Genomic DNA, 21,786 nt, shown 5'->3' on the forward strand with positions numbered 1-21,786 from the left:
GGTGTAAAGACAGTATACCCATCACCCACACCCCACAGTGGATATTGTATGCACTGAAACCCATAATAATACTCTGACATACCCACCATCATACATTGACCAGGACTGCAATACAACCCCTTGTCTATCCCAAGAGTGATACTACAGGGATATGCATCTAATGCACATGCCACAGGGATAGTAGGGTGATGTATTGTCATGGCTCCCCTATGGTTAGCAACATCACTATCCCTAATACTGTGTGGCAAGGTGTATTGTATTAGGAGAATGTGGCCTCAGAATGCTGTATCCTACAAATATACACACATGCACACATATACACACTTTCCAGAACTCAGAGGGTATCTCATGCCTACCAACCCATTTGTACAACAGTGTTGTGCTGGTAATGCAAGCCCCAGGTAGCCCTTAGAGAGAAGAGTGTAACAAAGAACATGCAATGTCCGGTACAGCAGCAGCCACATCTAACTATGGCAATGGGGGTGTGGTGGGTGTAAAGGGCCTCAGGGTATTATCAACTACAGGTCTAAAACACACAAACACTGTTATTCTCAGTAATGCACATGTACACATTTGTCAGTACTGGGGTCCATCGGTGCAGGTGTTCATAGGTGTGTACCAGGCTATTGTCCATGGAGAGATGGGAAGTGTAGGGGATGTGTGTACAGTGGTATCATGCCACCTGCCATGTGCCAGTAGGCCATCCATCAACAGATACCGCAGGGGTGATCCTCAGGGTCAGAGTTACATGTAACATCCAATCATCTGGTGGCCCCTTCAGAGGGCTAGTGAGGTGCTCCAAGTGGTATGTATGCAACATGTATTACATAACATGGTCAGTGTCTGTCTTGGAGATCTGTACCCAAGCATGTTCTGTTGCTTGTGGTAGTGTAGTTGAGATATCCATGGCATGTGGTGGGTACAGGGTGTGGATTCCTAGCTGTGGCATTCATAACACAGTGGGCAGACATGTCAGTGTCAGTCAAGCATAGATTGCATGTAAGCAGCCAAGATGGATACCTGACATCTGCACATCTGTATGGAGGACAGACAGACATCAGCTAGCCAACTGGCTATGCATAAGGATGAATGTGTTGACAGATAGACATCTGACACCAATAGCTTTATCATTACTGCATGACAGCAGCCCTCAAAGACATGTCCTATACACACAGTAGTCTGCAGTTAATATCCACATGTCAGATCAATATCCAGTAGGAAATATTTAATGAGACACAGCTCACATGCCAGGAACACGACAGTGAAGACTCAGAGTTCATCTTTGCATGCAGGGGTGTTTGGTTCCAATACTACAATCTGCAATCTACTCTTACTTGGGAAAGCACTGTCAACAGTATTAACATAATGATACACTACATGCCAGTGTGACTGCATATAACCTGGGATACTACCCATGTATGTAACACATTCAAATGGAAAAGAGTGTTGTATAAGCCATATATACTCAGATGTCCCAGACAGTAGACTCACACCCTTTGTTACTGTAATGACAGCACATAGATGCATGTTATGTACATGGAATTAAATACACTTATTAAAGATGTCATTACCCTGATATTTTATCAGACCGGAATGTGAGCACTGGTTACAGAGCTGAGCCATGCTTAGCAGGTTTCAGCATTACTGCAATAAAAATGCTAACCATATTTGCACACTGGTAAGCGAAGCCTACATGGTGTAAGCACCTGTACGTTTAACCGTACGTTAGCAGTGCTTACCATCAGACAAACCCATGCAAACCTGATTAATCTGCTCAAAACTGCCTTAACCACTCCATATCCAACAGCCCTTGTTCTGCCCAGCAACAAAATAAACAGCCCTTGCACGTCTTGAACCCAGGACCCTGTATACTATAGTCACAGCAGTTAACCACTAAGCCATCACAGAAGTGAAGACAGTTGTTTTTCCCATATACCTGTCAGTACACATACTGAATAGTACTGAACAACTGCTATGACTTCTACAATTGTGTAGTACTTGTTAGTGATATTACTGTTGAATCACATATGCTGTTACATCTAAATATACACATATCAGATAAATATGGTGTGATACATCTGGGAAGGTATATACAACAGTCATGTTTACACATAACAAGGATATGGATATATATATATATATATATATATATATATATATATATATATATATATATATATACACATATGTAGATATATGTGTACATGTATATACACATATATATTCATGCATATGTATTTAAATACATGTGTATATTGCATTATATATATATATTTACTAGCACATATATAATGTTTATTTTACTGTTTCTTATTCTTTACAATCTAAGATTATACCAATGATTTCTCACTACAAACATGTATATAAGGTTTTTTACTGTTTTGTTATACTTTTAAATGTAAGATTTATAAAATTGTAATGCTAAACTGTTCATGGCCTCTACTGAAAAGGGATATGTATCCAGCTGGACTAGCCCAGTCAACAAATGTAAAATAAATAAAATTAAATAAATAAATAAATAAATAAATATATATATATATATATATATATATATATATATATATATATATACACACACACACATGGTCATATATAGAGCTATCTTTAGATATATATATATATATATATATATATATATATATATATATATATATATATATATATATATATATATATATATATATATATATATATATATATATATATATATATATATATATATATATATATATATATATATATATATATATATATATATATATATATACATATACATATACATATATATATATATATATATATATATATATATATATATATATATATATATATATATATTATTTATTTTACATTTGCTGAACGGGAAAGTCTGACTGGGTATATACCCATTTTCAGCGGAGGCCCAGGGAGAAAAGCTCCATATATTCAGACATATGAGAGTTACATAATATAAGAGGAAAATCTAGCATATCAGATGAAAAAGGAAACAGCGTAATTATAGTAAAGACACAGTTCAACAGGAGAAATGGCCTATATGTCAGAGTATAATATCACAAGGAAGGCTTCATATATTCAGACAAGCAAAATTTCACATAATATAAGAGTATAATCTAGCATTTCAGAGGGAAAAAAAACACAGCGTATTTATAGCAAAGACACAGCCTGACAGGTAATGACATATGTCAGAGTAAAATAACAATATAAGGTGCAAGACATTTGCCTAATAGTATTAATTTCTCAGATAGAGAAAAGAGTAAACATTGTACTGCAATCATCTGCTAGTTAAAGCATATGAAATACTGATAACCTGTTGACAGCTAATAGTAGAGCTGGCAGCTAATTAGTGGTACAGGAGAAAGGGGGGTTAGCTGGGGTATGGACAAGGACATAGCCAGTGAGATTTTGGTGTGCTTTAAGAGCATTTTTGAAGAGACTGCTGGAAGGGAGGGTAGTTATGGCAGTGGGAAGTGAGTTCCAAATTTTGGATATGGAGTAAGAGAATAGCGCTTCACCTGCAGAGATGTTGGGTTTGGTGACTTGGAGTAGATTTTTGTTGCAGGAGTGCAGGGGTCTGGAGGATTGGTAGGGCTGGAGAAGTGTATATGTTTAACATATGCCCATAACATGTAGTGGAGTCATACCTCAGCACCAACAGTCACAACCTCTTAGTGCAAGGGGATGTCATGTAAGTATTGCAGGTATAAATGTATACTTTTGCTACTGTAACAGGGGTTGTCTTAAGGGTGGCCACTGTGGTGCAGCAGTTAGTGTTGCCGCCTCACAGCAAGAGGTTCTCCAGTTCGATTCTATGCTGGGGTGCCTTCTATGTGGAGTCTGCATGTCCTCCTTGTGGTTGCGTGGATTTCCTCCAGGTGCTCCAGTTTCCTCCCACATCCCAAAGACATGCAGTAGGTGAATTGGGCACTCTAAATTGGCCCTAGGTGTGAGTGTGTGCATATGTGTGCCTTCTGTGGAAGATTGGGCGCCAGGCATGCAACTCGACACTGTAAAACTCCACTGCCAATCATGAGCGGACAGATGATCCGCTGTGGCGGCCCCTAACCGAGAAAAGCTGAAAGAAGAAGAAGAACAGGGGTTGTCTTAACAGAAATGTTGTGTGTGGGAAGTCACATCTGGTATTGACATGTACACCATCAGTTACTGACAGACATCATAAGATCATCATAGTGCAGTACCACAGATATCACAGTAATGGTCCTGTGGAATACAGCAGAGATATGACCAATAAACGTGGACAGTCTGACACACTCTGGTCAGTCCAGAGGTATACACAGAACCCCTTAGTGCAAGACGTGTGGACCAAGGCTGACAAAGTAGATGTTTACAGCCATGTAAATGGGGATATCACGTAAATACTGGAATAGATATGCTCACACAGTTTATGCATTCACACATTCCTGTCTGTCCTGACACATAATAACTGGAGGAGCAGAGGTCACAAGTCCACATACTACCCACTAGTTTGTGACATACATCTGTACAGCATCCCACTGCTCTGACAGAAATATACAACAGTTATGGTGGCCCAGCAGCAGTACATCTGACAAATATTTGGACATAACATAACAATGTTTAAATATACTGAGCTGCTAGGCATGTCACAAAGCACTGTGCAAACTACAGGCAGACTTCCACAACACTGGCCTACATTTCTTATGGGGGTATACACATGTACCTGCAAACATAGCAGGCTCTACAGGCATGTAACAGCATGGAGTAACAGACACCTGTGTGAAAGCGCATACCCACAACCAATCTGAGCACAGCCACAGCCACATATGGCAAGCATGCTTAATATTACAGTATATGGAGTGTGTGATTAACACCATCCTCATATGTGCCACTCACACTCTAACCCTACATATACTGGGCCAATACACAGTGTATTCCGATGCCTGACTGTGGTATGGGACATGTGTGGGTTTGGCCCTACAAACATGTATGCCAATAGGGTACCATACACTGGAGCAGAATGCAACATCAGATAGAACAGGACCAAGAACAATGACATCTACCACAGTCTGTACACAGGTCAAGGTACATATTCACAATGCACACTCTGTCAACAATCACCATAAGTACACAGACCGCACTACTGTACACACTACAACAGAATGTCCAGGTTTTGTCTTCAAATATAAGCACTACTATACATAACATGTCTACCAGTCTGATATCTCACTGGCTTGTTACCAGGTATGATGTCAGTAAATAATGGTGTACTGAACATATGCACCTCTTACTGCATGACATATGTACAAAGGTTGACAGAGTTGTGGCTGGAGGCACAGACACAGTACCAATATTGACATGTTGCTGTGATAAACACATACATTTACTGGTGTAACAGGGTTTGTTGTGACATATGTTTTCTGAGGGACATGAAGTCAGTAACTCACATGACTGTCACCATGTACTGACTGCAGTCCTCAGAGTATGCTACTGCATTTCTAAAGATAGGACATCTGTGAGTAACACAACGCACATAAGGCTCCAAACACTAGCCAGTCTGCAGATAGCCCTACAGGTGAGAGTTTCCTCAACCACATAACACTGTCATGACAGGTATTAAATCATGTAGACCAGCCATATCCACACAAACCCTGTTAAACCAACATTACTTCAAATGTATTTTGTCCTCATGTCTGGAACATCCCCCACCTGTTTGTTGGCCTGTCTCCACAGTGTATGTTGTAAGAGGTACACCCCACTACCTTCTGTGATGCTGTTAGCCAAACAACGACATGAAGTTCTGCTCACAGTGAATGAAAAGAGCCAACACCCACATGATGTTCCTAGTTATAGGATTGTGTTTCCATGCAATTGGCTATGGAAATGTTACCACAGCTGTTCCACATGCAATCAGCTAGTGCGGGACTGCAATTTGTGCACAGGTATAGGTTTTTACAGCTTGTGTGTTATCTAACTCAAGGATCACTTGCATAAAATTAGACCTGTTAGTAACATCCTGCATTTAATTGCTGGAACCTGTGTTCTGAGAGACTGCCTTCCAATCTATCTGCAAATATACAGAGCTGAGTATTTTTTTTTTTGGTTTTAAGAGTTTGTACTGTTAATCGTTGCTTAGATCTCTGTTGAAACTGTTTTGTTCCACGCACCCTCCCTATTTTTGGCTTTTAGTTTAAATTTGGTGGCTTTTGTAGTTGCCTGCCCCATTGTAGATTTGATATGGGACACTTCCCCAGTCCCATCTCTTTACCACATTCTACCTTTTTAATATAATTGCATTTTTAAACTGTGTTTGGTCTAATATTGCTACATACTCAAGTGTGCTAGCTTGCACTGCCTGTGAATTGTTTTTACTACTGTTTTAGCTACTTTTCTGTAAAAAAAATAAACAAATAAAAAAAAAACTGTAAGCCTGTTTCTAACCTTTCCTGTAACTAGTGTTCCAGATACAGATTTGCTGTATCCAGCACTGTATGTAAGCTTCAGAGCCCCGCAAGCCTTTATGTGTTGGAGGGAAGCCTTCTAGCTTATCACTGGTAGTGGTAAGCACTAGGTACCCTGTCTACCACATGAGTGGTTCTGGTCCAGAAATTGTAGTTATTGGCTGTTTGGACAGTCTCTTCCATCTCTCTCTCAACTTTCTGATTTGAAAACCTGCATTTGCACTTGTTTCTGTCCTGTAACTCGTCTAGTGCAGATACAGATTTTTAGTTTAGCACTTAAATTTGCTTATTCGTGCTCAGCACTTGTTCAGAACTTGTAAACCTTAAATAAGCTACTAATTACTATAGTATTCAGCCTTCATTACCTAGAGGAAAACAGTTTTTGTACTTACTTTTCCCACTTGCTTAGAGAAAAACAGTTCTTGTACTTACTTTCCTCACTTATCTAGAGGAAAATAGTTTTTTTATTCAGGCATGTCCAAGGGTCAGCTCCCAGTGTTCTCTCCTGTCTATCTGATGAATCTGGGCATCTTGAGGCAATGTAGAAATTGCCTCATGTACACAGACAACCCTCTCCTCCTACCACCAAACACTACAACCTGTGAGAGATGCATTTATCTAGCCAAACTGGAGGTAAAGCTCTCTCCAACCAAGACTGAACTTGACAGTCATGAGGAGAAGTAAACATTTGCACCACACCACACTCATCACATAGTCTCACTAAATCTACACCACCAAAATCCACACATAGTAACACAAAATCATTCGTGGAGGCTCTCAATAATAATCTGTCTAAGCAACAGAGACCTCCAAAGCAGAAACGCAAGCAACCTCCATTCACCCAACACAACCCAAATGACACATAGCCCACAGACTCAGTTTGCCACTCAACCACAGCCAATAAGGCAAAACAACGTACCCAACACACTAGTCATAGGTGACTCTATAGTCAGGCACACTGATGTCCCACTCACCAGGCTAAACAAGGAGAAGGTTACTGTCAGCTGCCTGTCAGGTGCCAGGATCTGCCACATAACCCATGCACTCAGGTCACTAAACAAAAAATACAAATATGACTCTGTCATTGTCCATGTTGGTGTGAATGACCTGAGATGTACCTCTCTGGACTACATGAAAAGAGACATGGAAGAGCTCTTTGATCTTGTAGCCCAGGCAGGTATGACCCTAGCCCTGAGTAGCATTCTTCCATTGCCCAGAATAATACCACAGTACAAAGACAAAATTATTGACTTCAACAATTGGCTAAGCTTCTGGTGTCATCCTAAGGGGATCCAGTGTCTGTCTGCTTGGGATGACATGGTCGACAGACCACAATGCTTTTCCACAGATGGCCTGCACCTGTCGCCCCTGGGATTCCGGATACTGGCTAAGGCTCTTGCTGCCCCTATAGTGCCTTTTATAGGCAAGGTTCAAACGAAAAATCCACCAACATAACAGGAACAGGCAAGCAAAAACTGAGGGTAATGCTACTCAATGCTAGAAGTCTAAATCTCAAAATGCACTCACTCGAGGCACTCCTTAAAATGGAGAACATTGATATCTGTGGAGTGACTGAGACCTGGTTCAAAGCTCCAGAGAGCACCCCTGCACTGCCAGGCTATAACTCACGCCACACTTTTCGGCCATGTAACCTGGACCAAAACACCAAAGGTGGTGGTGTGTCCATATTCATTAAGGATATCCACACCTCCAGGCTAGTTGTTCAGCATAATGCATCTGAGGTTATCCAAGTGCAACTAACTCTGGGCAAAACTGCAATCCAAATTGTAGTTTGCTACAGATCCCCCATCATGCCCCAGGATTCCCACTCCTCTTTTCCTGATGTACTGGAACATATTAGGGTTCAACCAAGCACCCTAATAATGGGCGACTTCAACTACCCCACCATTAACTGGGAAAACTACACGTGTACCAACTCCTTAGCTCAGCGCTTTCTGGAATTCATAAACTCCAATGCCCTGGATCAACTTATCTACACCCCCACCAGGGGCAACAATATCCTAGACCTAGTCATTACCAACATGAGTGACCGTTGTTCCATACCTGGTCAACTCCTCGTTGGTCCGATCCGACCATAAGCTAATCACCCTTGATATCCACATCCCGCCCCCACCCTCTTACAGCCGCGTGATGTCTACAGGTGTTTCTGCAGTTACCTCCTACTGCTCCTCTAGGCGTCAAATATTGCCTGTTCATATTTGCATTACTAAATCCAAAACTATGCTGCACACAATGTATCAGAATATATTATCTTGAAGCATATATTACGGCAAATACAATTGTATTGATATATGACCTCTGTTAATAAATATTTGTTAGAACTGTAAGGTGATAAATTCATTTTTTAAAGGCTGAAGCCACACCCACTGGTAGTTAAAGGTATACACTCAAAAGAGCTCTGCTGGAGGGAATGAATTAAGGAAACCATGGTAAAAAATTTCTCCAATGCTAACTTCATGCTTCTTAAGACAGAAGTGGTGAACTTCATGACACCCATGCAGATGGACAATACAGTTACAACTGCTGAATCTTACACAAATGCAGTCTATAAGCACTTACACGAGTGCATGGATCATGCTATCCCAAACAGAACCAAGACGCTATCCTCCAAAAAAAGGAAGCCAATCTGGTGGTCCCCTACCATAAAGAAACTGTACAACAGAAGGAAGAAACTGTTGCAAAAGAGAGTAAAATCCCATGAGTGGAGGAGCTCCCTGGTCAGCCTCAGTAAGAAGCTGAGGTCCCTTATAACATCCTCCAAAGCTAGCTATGAAACCAAACTCACCACTAATTCTAAGGACAACCACAAAGCATTATATAGCTATGTCAAGAATCTCGATGGCAACACCCAGATCTGCTATGTAAGTGCTTTCGGGTTTTATCCAAACCCTTCTTCAGACATATATGTCTGAAGAAGGGTTTGGTTAAAACCCCAAAGCACTTACAGTGTTTTAAACTACTGTGAAGAATAAAGGACTATAAATTAAAGAGCTGTGGTGATACCGGACGTATATTTTTCTAGTAAAGTTCTTCATTAGCACTCTTCAAAAAAAATCTTGATGAGTGGATGGGTAATAGGAAATACACCCCGGGGATCACTTCTGTGTCTCTGCTCGACAGTGGCACAGGAAATTAACTTTCTTGGGTGGTGTAAGCCAGGGAATCTTGTTGGCAAGACTTACGTAGGCCCTTGGACTGATAGCCTAGTACCTACCTATGAACCTATGAACCTAGGCAATCAGCTGATCATGAGCATCGCTTACAAAACACAACCTGCTGCCTAAGCAAAGTAGGTGTACTTTTCCACATACACCAGAAATGGAGTGAGAGAGACAAAGTAAGAAGGGAAAGGGGTAGGAGAGTACAAGCTAAGCATGTTTGTGTCACACACTTTCCTGTATAGGATTTCAACCCCCTGCATGCCTATGTATTGCTATTACATTTGTATGCAGTTATTGCATGCACCACATAGCTTACATGCTGGTGAGCTGTCCGAAGGTATCTTTGAAGGTGAATGACATCAGTAACAGTGATAAAGGAGGGATAAGGTAAGTGCAGTACACATGCCTGTCCACAAAAGCAGGTGTCAAGAAAGACACAACCACACTTCTCTCAGGAACTCACACACATTATCACAGTTGGCAGGGTCAAGATTAGAATTCCTAACTAACTAGTTTGCTACACTACAGTATTACACAGATATCACGTGCACCACAGAGGTTATCAGGCTGATATATGGGCAAAAGGTATATCAAGGTGACTGACATCAGAAGGCATGCTTCAGTAGGGCAATGGGAGGTGTAGTGAGTATGAGTGGCTTCCAAATCATTAATCGCCACACACACAAAGACACAGATTTGCCAGTACTGACATGCATGGGTTCACTGCTTCACAGCTGTGTAGTGGCTGACTCTGCCAGAAGGCTGTACAAGGCTAGGCAAAGGGTATACCTTGGAATTAGGCCACATGACAATAGTCTGCAGTGTGGCTCAGGGGTGTAGTTCCTGGATTGGCACACACAGGTGGGTATTGTATTCACCATCCACTCATCTGTGTTATAGGTTCATAGGTTGGTACTAGGCTATCTGCCCTAAGGCCTATGCAAGCCTAGCCACAACAATTCCCTGGAAATTTTTTCCCACAATATTTACTTCTCTGGGCCCCTGTCTAGTAGGGCGACTGACATGATCCCTGGGGTGAATTTCCTATCTCCTATCCAATCATCAAGATTCCTTTTGAAAAGGGCCAATGAGGCGCTCTGCTTGACATGTATGGGCAGTCCATTCCAGACTATGGGGAGTCTCTGGGTCAAGAACCTATCCCTCCAGCATGTTGTGTTCATTGTGATGATAAGGTTTAAATCCCTGGAGCATATGGCTCTGAGGGATTGGGATTTCTTTAAGTGGAGCATGTCCAACAGCTCAGGGTTTGACATGGCCTCATATGTTAAGCAGAGATCGCCTCTGAGTAGACGATATGCCATAGAGTATAGCTGGAGTTTTTTTAGACGGTCAGCATATGGCATCTGCTTTAGGCCTGTGATTCTTTTAGTGAGGTATTTCTTTGGCCTTTCCAGTTGTTGCAGATGTCTTGTGAGGTACATACCAAATGGGGCATTATACTCTATAATGGGTCTAATGAGGGATGAGTACAGTGGGACAATGACCTCCTTTTATCTGGATGAAAAGCCCTTAGTGATGAGGTGTGCCATGTAGAAGGATTTCCTGACTGTTGTGGTGATGTGGTAATCAAAAGTGAGACCACTGTCCACTTGTGTCCCTAAGTCTCTTATCACACTTTCAATGTTTAGTGTCCTGCCACCTATGTGGTAGGTCATGGGTACATGTGTTTTTTCCAAAGGGGATAACTATACTTTTCTTGGCATTAAGCTTGAGCCCATGGCTCTGGCACCAGACATCTGTTTCTGTAAGGCCCTTTTGTAGAATATCCACATCATTTGGGGATTCAATAATGGCTCCCAGTTTGCAGTCATCTGCAAACTTTGTTAGCCAGAGTCCCTTAGTGTTGGCTTGTACTTCAGAGAAGTAGATGCCAAACAAGAGTGGTCCCAGGACTGAACCCTGAGGTACTCCACTTGTCACTTGTCTGGAGCTGGATTTGGAGTCAGCTACTTTTACAGTCTGGGTTCTGTCAGTAAGCCAGTTGGCAACCCATCAGGTGATGTAGGGAGAGAACAGGGAGTGTTACTATTGTGGGTAGCCGGTGCTGTGCAATGCTTGCCATGTACGTGTTCTATATTCCATAACATGGGCAGTGTCTGGGATGTGTACATGTCCCACATGCATATTCTGTGACTTGTGGAAGTGTACCTGTGATGTCTCGGGCATGTTGTGTGGACAGATTGTTATCATCTGATGTGGCATTCCTGACCTCAAGTGGTGAGAACTAGGTATGGAAGTGAGGTTAATGCTGCACCTACATTGACAGCATGATACAGATATTCACTGGTGTGAGTGGCATCTGTCTATACAGGGCATGTGTATAAGGCATGGTATTTCCTTTGTGGGTTACATTTGTTGACTCTACAGTTGTTGCAGGCATCCAGTGGAGAACATAGCAAAGGACAGCTGTAAGCAATTATTTGCCTATTCTAGGGATGGAACAGGGTGCCATGTCCTCTGAAGTCCACTGCAATCACACCATGGTTACTACCTGTGGGCAATATGCAGGGAACTACCAACATAGTGGTTGTTGCCTAGCCAAGTGTGTTTGTGACTGAGACATGGGTGGAGAGTGTTCTCTGGGTAATACAAGGATTGTATATATTGTTACCCAATCCATAATGTAACATGTAGGGGTATGGATTGTCTACACCAGCCTCTCTGCTGTTTGACATCTGCTGTCCTTGTAAGGTGGACATGGTGACATATAATAGGTCCTCAATATAAGAAATTTGCAAAACCCACCCCACAATGAGTCCTGTTATTACACAACCATAGCTACTTCCACACAGGATACTAATGACAAACACACACATGACAGTGCTGAGATTCAAACCCTTACCTAGCTATGCATTGCTATTACAGTGTACTGCATTTATTGCATGCACCAGGGAGCTTATAGGGCTAGTTTTTCCCCAAAAGTGTATTTCAAGGTGAATAACATCAGCAGGCTTGCCAAAGCAGGGTAATGGAAAGTGTATTGACTGTGAATGGCCTCAAAAGCATTGATCCCTACACAGACAAACAAACACAAACACAGAGTTTCACAATTGCCATGTCTGGGAGTTATAGCATGTGCCACGGAGCTTATAGGGTTTCTCCTTCTGCAAAGGTGTATTTCAAGGTGAATGACATCAGCAGGGTTGCCAAAGTATGGCAATGGAAAGTGTAGTGATTGTGAATGGCCTCAAAAGCAGTGATCCCTACACAGACAAAGACTAACACACACACACACACACACACACACACACACACACACACACACACAGACACACACACACACACATGCACATGCACGCACACACACACATACACACACACACACACACACACACACACACACACACACACACACACACACACACAAACACACACACACGCGCGCACTTTCACAGTTGCCATGTCTGGGATTTAGAACTCCTACCTAACTAGTACATCACACCATAGCATTACTCAGTTATAGCACGTGCCATGGAGCCTATAGGGCTAGACCTTCTGCAAAGGTGTATTTCAAAGTGAATGACATCAGCAGGCTTGCCAAAGTAGGGCAATAGAAAGTGTAGTGACTGTGAATGGCCTCAAAAGCATTGATCCCTACACACACACACACACACACACACACACACACACACACACACACACACACTCAGAGTTCCACAGTTGCCAAGTTGGGGATTAGAACTCCTACCTAGCTAGTACATCACACTACAGCATTATGCTGTTATAGCATGCGCCATGGAACCTATAGGGCTAGCCCTTCTGCAAAGATATATTTCAAGGTGAATGACATCAGCAGGCTTGCCAAAGTAGGGCAATGGAAAGTGTAGTGACTGTGAATGGCCTCAAAAGCATTGACCCCCTACACACACACACACACACACACACACACACACACACACACACACACACACACACACACACACAGATTCTCACAGTTGCCATATCCAGCATTAGAACTCTTACTTAACTAGTACATCACACTATAGTATCACCTCAAGTGGTGAGAACCATGGAGCTTATAGGGCTAGTCTTTCCGCAAAAGTGTTTTTCAAGGTGAATGACATCAGCAGGCTTGCCAAAGTAGGGCAATGGAAAGTGTAGTGACTGTGAATGGCCTCAAAAGCATTGATCCCTACACACACACGCACACACACACACACACACACACACACACACACACACACACACACACACACACACACACACTAACACAGTTGCCATGTCTGGGATTAGACCTCCTACCTAACTAGTACATCACACTACAACATTATGCAGTTATAGCACACACCACAGAGTTTATAGGGCTACTCTTTCCCCAAAGGTGTATTTCAAGGTGAATGACATCAGCAGGCTTGCCAAAGTAGGGCAATGGGGAGTGCAGTGTGTGTGAATGGGCCATAAACCATTCACCTGGAAGCACACACATAACACTCAGTTACATACAGGTTTACATTTAACAGGAGCATGTATACAACTGATAGATGAATAATGACTTGTACAGTCATGTTACACAGTTATCACAAGCACCACAGACACTATAGTGCTGAGGGATACCAGAAGCAAATGTCTACAGTGATAGACATTTGCACATCATGTGGTATTGACCAACTGGATGTGTGCTGGGTGGGACAGGCCTCATGATGGGAAGCTCTTTGTCACTGACTGTCACTCTCTTCCACATATCTATATATGTGTATGTTTGGCCTATTATAGTGTGTTGTCTTTGGATATATGTGTGTATTCCTATCCGATGTGTGTGCAAAGCATGACTGGTGTGGAGTGTGTGCACAAACATCTGCGACTGACAGATATGTATAGTCCACTGTTGTTGCCAGACATGGGCTTCATTTCTTTAAGTGTGGGAGAATGTCCAGTATGACCTTTCAGTATTTTGTTGTCAGACATGGGCTTCATTTCTCTAAGTGTGGGAGCATGCCCAGTATGACCTTCTGTATTGGATGTGTGAATCTACTAGGTAGATTGTACTCCAGTGCAAGCATTTGTGTTCTACACCTACAGCTAGCAACCTGTTTCTGCAGGATATTTGTAGATTGGGTGACAGTATGGGGTCACAATGGGCAAAGGATAGTGGGATACTGTAACTAATTGTGTTTGTGCTGCTTCTGCTACATGGTTTTGGTGTTAGCAGAGATATTCAGACATATGTACTGTTTTACACTTTGATGTTTTATGTCATCAACTACTGACATGTATACATATTTATTTGCAGTAATTTCCTGGGGGACACAATATGAATAAAGCTGTGTCCAGTATTGTGGCCTGCAACCTACATATTCTTGCACACTCATGCCATTCTGGAGGGGGAGCTGCAGACACTTGCTGATGGTTCTGTGTAAATGGTTCAGCACCTTGGTACTGTGGTGGCTGAGGATCCCATGCTTGTACATCCATCAACATGACAGTATGGTCATATCCTGCTGTGGCCATACCTCACAGCTGTACAGATTCACACAGGTTACACAAAGGCAGGGCTCATATTTCTGGTCATTACCCCTTCACATTGTGGTTTATGAGCAGGTTTGTGGCCACCCATTCCTGTGTTTGCAGGCAGGGATAGTATGTGCACACATCTGAGTTTCAGACTTCACACACTCCATGGCGTCCATGCTTTAACCCCCCCCCCCAGTTATTCTATCCTTTTCTGAACATTATGCAAATGTTATCTAATAAGTATCCCTATAGTTATCACTTCATTCCAGCAGTATTTAGGGGTTGATCCACAGTTCATGCAGTAGGACATGGTGGACATGCTACTGGGATTTGTTGACATGGCTTTGCATTTGTGTTCTGTGGACTGCATTATGTTGTTATTTGTGAGTCCATGAGATAACATACATTAGCAGTATGGGTGAGATGCAGGCCTTTGACAGAGGACTATAAGGCATTTGGTAGTTATGCAGGCCATCTGTAGCAGGCTGGTGCATTGTGTGACTCCTACAGTCCCAAGCTGCAAGCCACTATATTCCCCTGGGGTGACAGGGTGGGTGTGCCTGGTGTTAATGTCAATAGTTTCTGTCCTTATTGATCCATTTGTGTGGATGCTGGCAGAGTACTGCTTACAGCTAGGGACACACCTGCATGGGACACCTCTTCAGCATGCTGCATTCTGTGGCTATTCCCATACAGAGGTGGGGGTCATATTGTACTCATTCCCAACAGCAAGGATAAGACATGTGAGGTACCTGTGGCTGATGGTGGGGTGAGCTGGGTGCATGTGTGCTATGGAAGCTACTTGCAGCTGAGTCCCAGATATACATGGGGCTTTCCACTTATGCTGGCTTGTGCAGGGACATCAGCAGTTTCTTGGTACTTCATACCTGTGCCTTTTGTGGTCTGCCAGTGTTTGGCCAGACTACATCAGTATTCCATACTACACAGCCAACTAATGTGCTGCTAACCTGTATGTGCAATTCCAAAGGTGTGTCCATCTGACAGTAACATTTTATACATTCACTGTCTAGGGTACTTCCACCTATGTACTGTTTGTTTGTCTGGGCCCACATTCATGGCATGTCCATCTTTCAGATGGTGACAAATATTACATCCGAACAATTAGTATGGATTACTGCAGGATTGTGTTTTGCTGGGATGCATTGTGTTTGGCACTGCAGTTGTGAGAACTTGGCCCTGTCATCAACAGTACTGGCCATTAGCCACCAGGACACAACTCTCCATGCCTACATGCTGACCACTTTCACACAATATACAACATGCAGCAACCTAACACACAGAGCCCTGCATATTGTACACATGCTGCAATCTATCCTGCTACTTTGGCTAGCTCAGGTAATCTGTGCTCCACTGTTATTATACCTACATGTACATGTTATTACATTTCTACATAGGATTGTGGGGGGGAAACACCTGACAACTGTAAATATTTGCTATGACTGTACTGGTATTTCAGGTACTCCATTACATTCTGTATTCTGACCTATCATGCAGACTACACGCATATCAGTGCACTACAGTTCTTAGGTTTTATTGACCTACATTTCAGTTTCAGACTCCTTACCCTTCAGAACTAACATCCCACTGCCTGACCTATTGTAGTCTGTCTGTGTAGGTCTGGAGGGGGCTGTTCTCCATAGCCATCAAGCAGAGGCCTTGTCACAGCCTTTCTTTGTGTTTGTCTACACCTGTCCTGCTGGCTAAGACTGTTGTTGGGTATGTGAGCCTCACTGACATGCATGTGTGTGTCCTATGGACACACATTTGGCCCACCACATGGCATGCAGTGGGTTTTGTCACTTTGTCTAGTACTGCCTACTATGCTGACACCAGTATTTGTTAAGGATTTCATGCTGCCAATATAGGAGTCTTCTATCTGCTGCCATCTCACTCAGCCACCCGATTCCATAACATGCCACATCTGTACCATAGATACAGGTAGCAGAACATACTACTACATTCAGCAATTGATAGTGAGCGTGACTTACCTTGTGGCTGTGCCAGTATTGAGGATAGTGCTGGAGGGATGACTGTCGGATGCACATAGTACACTCCCTATACATGGTTAAACACAGGTAGTGTCATGTTTGGCATCCCTTTTACTGTATGTGTGAGTCAGAGTGAGGTATCATTCCCTGGGTTCCTACCATGTCAGTGTATGTGTTATGCATTGCCTCTTTGCCAAGGCTTGGGAATACTGGGCATGCCTCTTTCTGCCTACTGGGGCAGGCTCAGGTTGTTCCTCCGCTGAGTCTCTCTGTGCATGTTCTGGACTTGGCAATGTTGGGAGGCTGTGTGGCCCTGCCCTATGTGGTTCCTGCTGCAGTTGTTTCCACAGGATCATATTCTGTAGCATGGCACATACAATGACAATTTGAGTACATGTAGCTGGTGAGTACTGCAAGGCTCCACTGGATATGCCCAGGCACCGGAACCATGAGTTAAGCATCCCAAACACAGGCTCTGTTATGATTCTGGTCTGTGAGTGTGCCTTATTATGGAGTTCTTGTTTGGGTGTGTATGCATTTCTGATGGGTGTCATCAGCCACTGCTCTAGTGTGTAACCAGCATCCCCCACTAGGTGGCCATATGGGATATCCCCATTGGCAAATCTCTGGTACAGCTGCATCATATGCCAGATGTGGGAGTCATGATAGCTTCCAGGGCTGCCAGCACACACATTCATTATAATGCCCTGGGCATCACAAACAAACTGGCAGTTGATGGAGGGAAGCCCTTGCGGTTTATGTAGACTCTACCCCACTCGCTGGGTTGTGCTTTGAAGTGTATGTGCGTGCAGTCTACAGCATCCACTACCTCAGTTTTTTCTGCTATTTGGTGGAAGAGGCGCATATTGCTGGTCAAAGCCTCATGGATGTTGAGGAAATATATGTGCTCACTGGCATTTCCTGACATGGCATCCAGGAACTGGTGGACTACCCTGGATGCTGATGTTTGTGAGATCCCCATGAGATCCCCAGTTGACCTTTGGAAGGTACCGGTGGCTAGTATTCTTAAGTCTACACATACCTTGGTATCCACTGGGATGCGGTCCCCTCTATTGGTTCCGTGCGTGATGCGTGGCCAGCACAGCTCAACAATTTGCTGTAGTAGGTCCCTGTCCACCCTATAGCACTCCACTATCTCCAGTTCATGTAGCACTTGGTTGATTACCCTAGGTCTGTACACTCTTCTCCTTCTCCTCACTGTGGGTTGGTCATCAGCATTCTCATCCTCACCACCCTCAGCCTCTTCCACATGTTGATTTATGAGAGCAAAAGCAGCCCTATCATTTTGTTGCTTTTGTTAGGTAAAATTTCCCTGTTTGTGTACACTGGTGGTGTAGAGTTTGTGGGAAAAAACAGAGGGAAAGGTGTTTGCATAGTTTATAGTAGTGTGAGGGGGTGGGCTGGGCTTCTGCCTGTGTAATTGGCTGATTCTGATACATTTCACCTACCAGCTATGCTAGTTTACATGATTACCTTCCCACTGCTGTTTTCCCTTCCCATTGCCTTTCTGTTTAAGCCCCGATGTGCACCGCACAAACCCAGTGCTCAGATGTGAACAAAGCTGCTATTTCTTGGTTTAATTTTTTTTTTTTGTTTTGTTTAAAACCTGGTGCACGGTGCGCACACCTGTTTAGGCAATGTAAAGACTGCTAGGCAGCTTCAGACACACCCCCTTCATTAGCTCTGCTAAGCTAAGGGCAAACCTGAGCCACAGAGCTCCAATAAGTTTACAGTATGCCTGACACACCTCTCTATTATGTCAGCTAACTCTTAGGCTTGCATCATGGTTTTCCTGCACCTACACGGTTGGGTGTAGTCTAGCCATGATTAGAAATCTGTGATTCAGTATCATTCCCCTCATTTGCATAGAATTGACTGCTAATGCCTAGTTACAAGTCTGACACTGAGCCTTCCCCCTTAACAACCACTATTCAGTGGCCTTGTTATCTTCTGCCTGCCATTGATTATAATGGCAAAATTGTGATTTTGCATAAAAAGCTTTTTTCAAGGTTTTAGTTTTATTTTTGGACTGATCCCGTTTGCACGCTGCTGCCCTACACTTAAACGGCCAAAATTGGCTAAAAAAAAATAAAAGTTATTTTTTATTTTGAAACTCTTTTTTATCCCAGTGGCCATATATTTGGCCATTGGCATGCCTTCCACATTATATACACCCTTTATTTGGAGCTGTCATGGCTCCATTTTGTAGTTTGCAAAAATGTGCTCGGTTACTAACCGAGTACATTTCTGCAGGTTACACTAATCCTGCATGGATGGCTGCCAGCTTCCTGGATCACTAAGTCACCTCACTTGCATGGTTTTCACCTGCAAATGGGGTAATTAGCATACAGGAGCTGTGTCTGTGCAGGAATAGTGCAGGAGTGCTGGTGCACATCCCGGGAGCTTGTTCCTGGATCTCTTGGTGGCCATATTGCCTCCAGCAGTTCTTGCACTATTCCTGCATGCCGTGCAGAGCTTCCTGAATTCCGGGGTCAGAAATGTGGGCAGTAGTCTTAGATACAAAGTTTGCTTGGGAGCTATATCATTTGTAATTATCGATACACTTAGTAAACAATGAATAATTAGTTGTGGAGAAATCCCTGAATGCAGAGGAGTTATTATGGTCACAAAGTAGGTTTTCATAGAGATGATCACAGAAGATTGTCTGTTTTGATGAGAGAGGGGAATATCAAGTGGGCTGATGCAGTTGGCACAATAGTTTGTGATGACAAGGCTAAGAAGATTAAATCCACTGGTAGCTAGTGAACATTTTGGTCAAGTATATTGGCATTTACAAAGTCTAGAAATCTCTATGCATATTCTTGTTGGTAGTACATGATTACCAATTTACATGTGGATAGTTGATGGAAAAAGGGAGGGCTAATGATGTGATCCAAAGGAACAGAAGTAGAATAGAGAAGTTAAAAATGAGGGCCCAGAAGGCAGCAGGATGGTGACACTATGCCTGATTTAAGTAGTAAATAGGGGTGACAAATCCTATGCCAAAGCAGAGAGTATGGACAATGAAATGCACAGCTGGAAGATTAAAGAGATAACAATATGAGACAGGAAATGTATATATTTAAATATACAGTAAAAACAACAGTGGTAGTACTGAGGAAACTCTTAAAGAAGGGATGATACTGGGAGTGCAACAAGAGATGTGAATTGGAGATGGGATACATGAGAGGAGGAAGCAAACCTTCAGGAAGGAATTGAAGTAGTAGGATGAAAAAGGGCTGAGATATTTTGAACAAATGCAAGAGGAAGAGAAGAGCATAGTATATGACTTCTGAGTAGTATAAATGGACTTTTGGATTAACAATAGAAGACTGATTAGCATATAGGGAAGTAGTCAGGAGATTAGATATGGAGACGAAAGATGAAAGAAAGAAGGAAAACAGGGAGAGTATTAGAGAGAAAGGACGTGTCTAGGAAGGTATAGAAAAAGAGTGGATAGGACAACTCTATGGGGACTTGGCAGAAGAGGAGACAACAGTTGGCTTTAGTAAGCTCACAGAAAAATGTGTTTTGGAAAACAGCAAATAGGCAAGTGTCAAAAGGTGAGCCATAGCATATCAAATGGCAAAGAGCTCAAAGTTATCAGAACCAGTGGATGATCAACATATGAGGCTGATTTATTAGTGATTTAGATGCCTAAGGACATTAGGAGAGGAGTGTCCACAGGAAAAACCCAGAGTGGTGGACATGTAAAGAAAAGAAGAAGATAATATTCATATGTACTATGGATATAATGTAATGCAGAATGAATAGCAGGCAATGAAAACAAGTTATACAAAGACATAAAAGAAAGATGAATGCTGTTTATTCAGAGTGGACAAAGGGCATGGGCAATGGGGGAGGGATGCAAGTAAAATATGCTATTAACAGTAGGATGACTGAAGAACGAAGCCAGTCAAAGCTAGGAAACAGAAAAGAATAGTAGCATCAAGGAGGACAGGATAGCATAATAGATAAAGCAAGCAGTGGTGAGTAAGGGTAACAGGAGTTGGGTTAAAAGACTGAAGGGGAGATGAGATGCAGTGTGGAAGGGTAGACAGAAGAGACAGGGTTGATAATGAAAGAAGAGAGGCAAGAGAAGTGTGTATTATAATATGAGGGGATTAGAGATATAGAAGCTCTGAAAATGTGAGGTATTGCCATCTATGCCAGGGAGAATTGGGCAGTGAATGTATAACATATGCCAGCATAGTTAGCTGGAGTTTTGTAAATAATTTGTGTCGTTTGAGTATCACACTGACTTGTACAAATGCTTGTGTTACAAATGTACCAACAGTGTTATTATAACTGATTGAATGTTTATGTTTATCAAAGAATTCTGGAAGGGAAGAGTAGAAGTTTTTGAAATTGTTCTATAATTTTCGAATACTGCAACAGATCTTAACAAAGTTCTGAATGTGTATTGTACCAGAGTCAGGTGATCAAATGTGATACCATTCTATAACCAGTACTAAGAAGACAAAACTCTTCCAGCAGCTTGTTTTATTTTGTTTTCTTTGGAACATGATTTAAAGATCTATGACAGTTCTTGCAGTTCAGTTCAGTTCAGTTAGTTGAGTTCAGTTCAGTAAGTTGGAAGCTCATCACCTTTCCTTGTGGAAGTAAGCATCTCAGCATGTAATCTTGCCTTGCTGTATTAATTAAGTT

Source organism: Protopterus annectens, chromosome 1.part0, assembly GCF_019279795.1.
Source record: "Protopterus annectens isolate FY-2018-M chromosome 1.part0, PAN1.0, whole genome shotgun sequence".
In the NCBI taxonomy this organism is placed as follows: Eukaryota; Metazoa; Chordata; order Ceratodontiformes; family Protopteridae; genus Protopterus; species Protopterus annectens.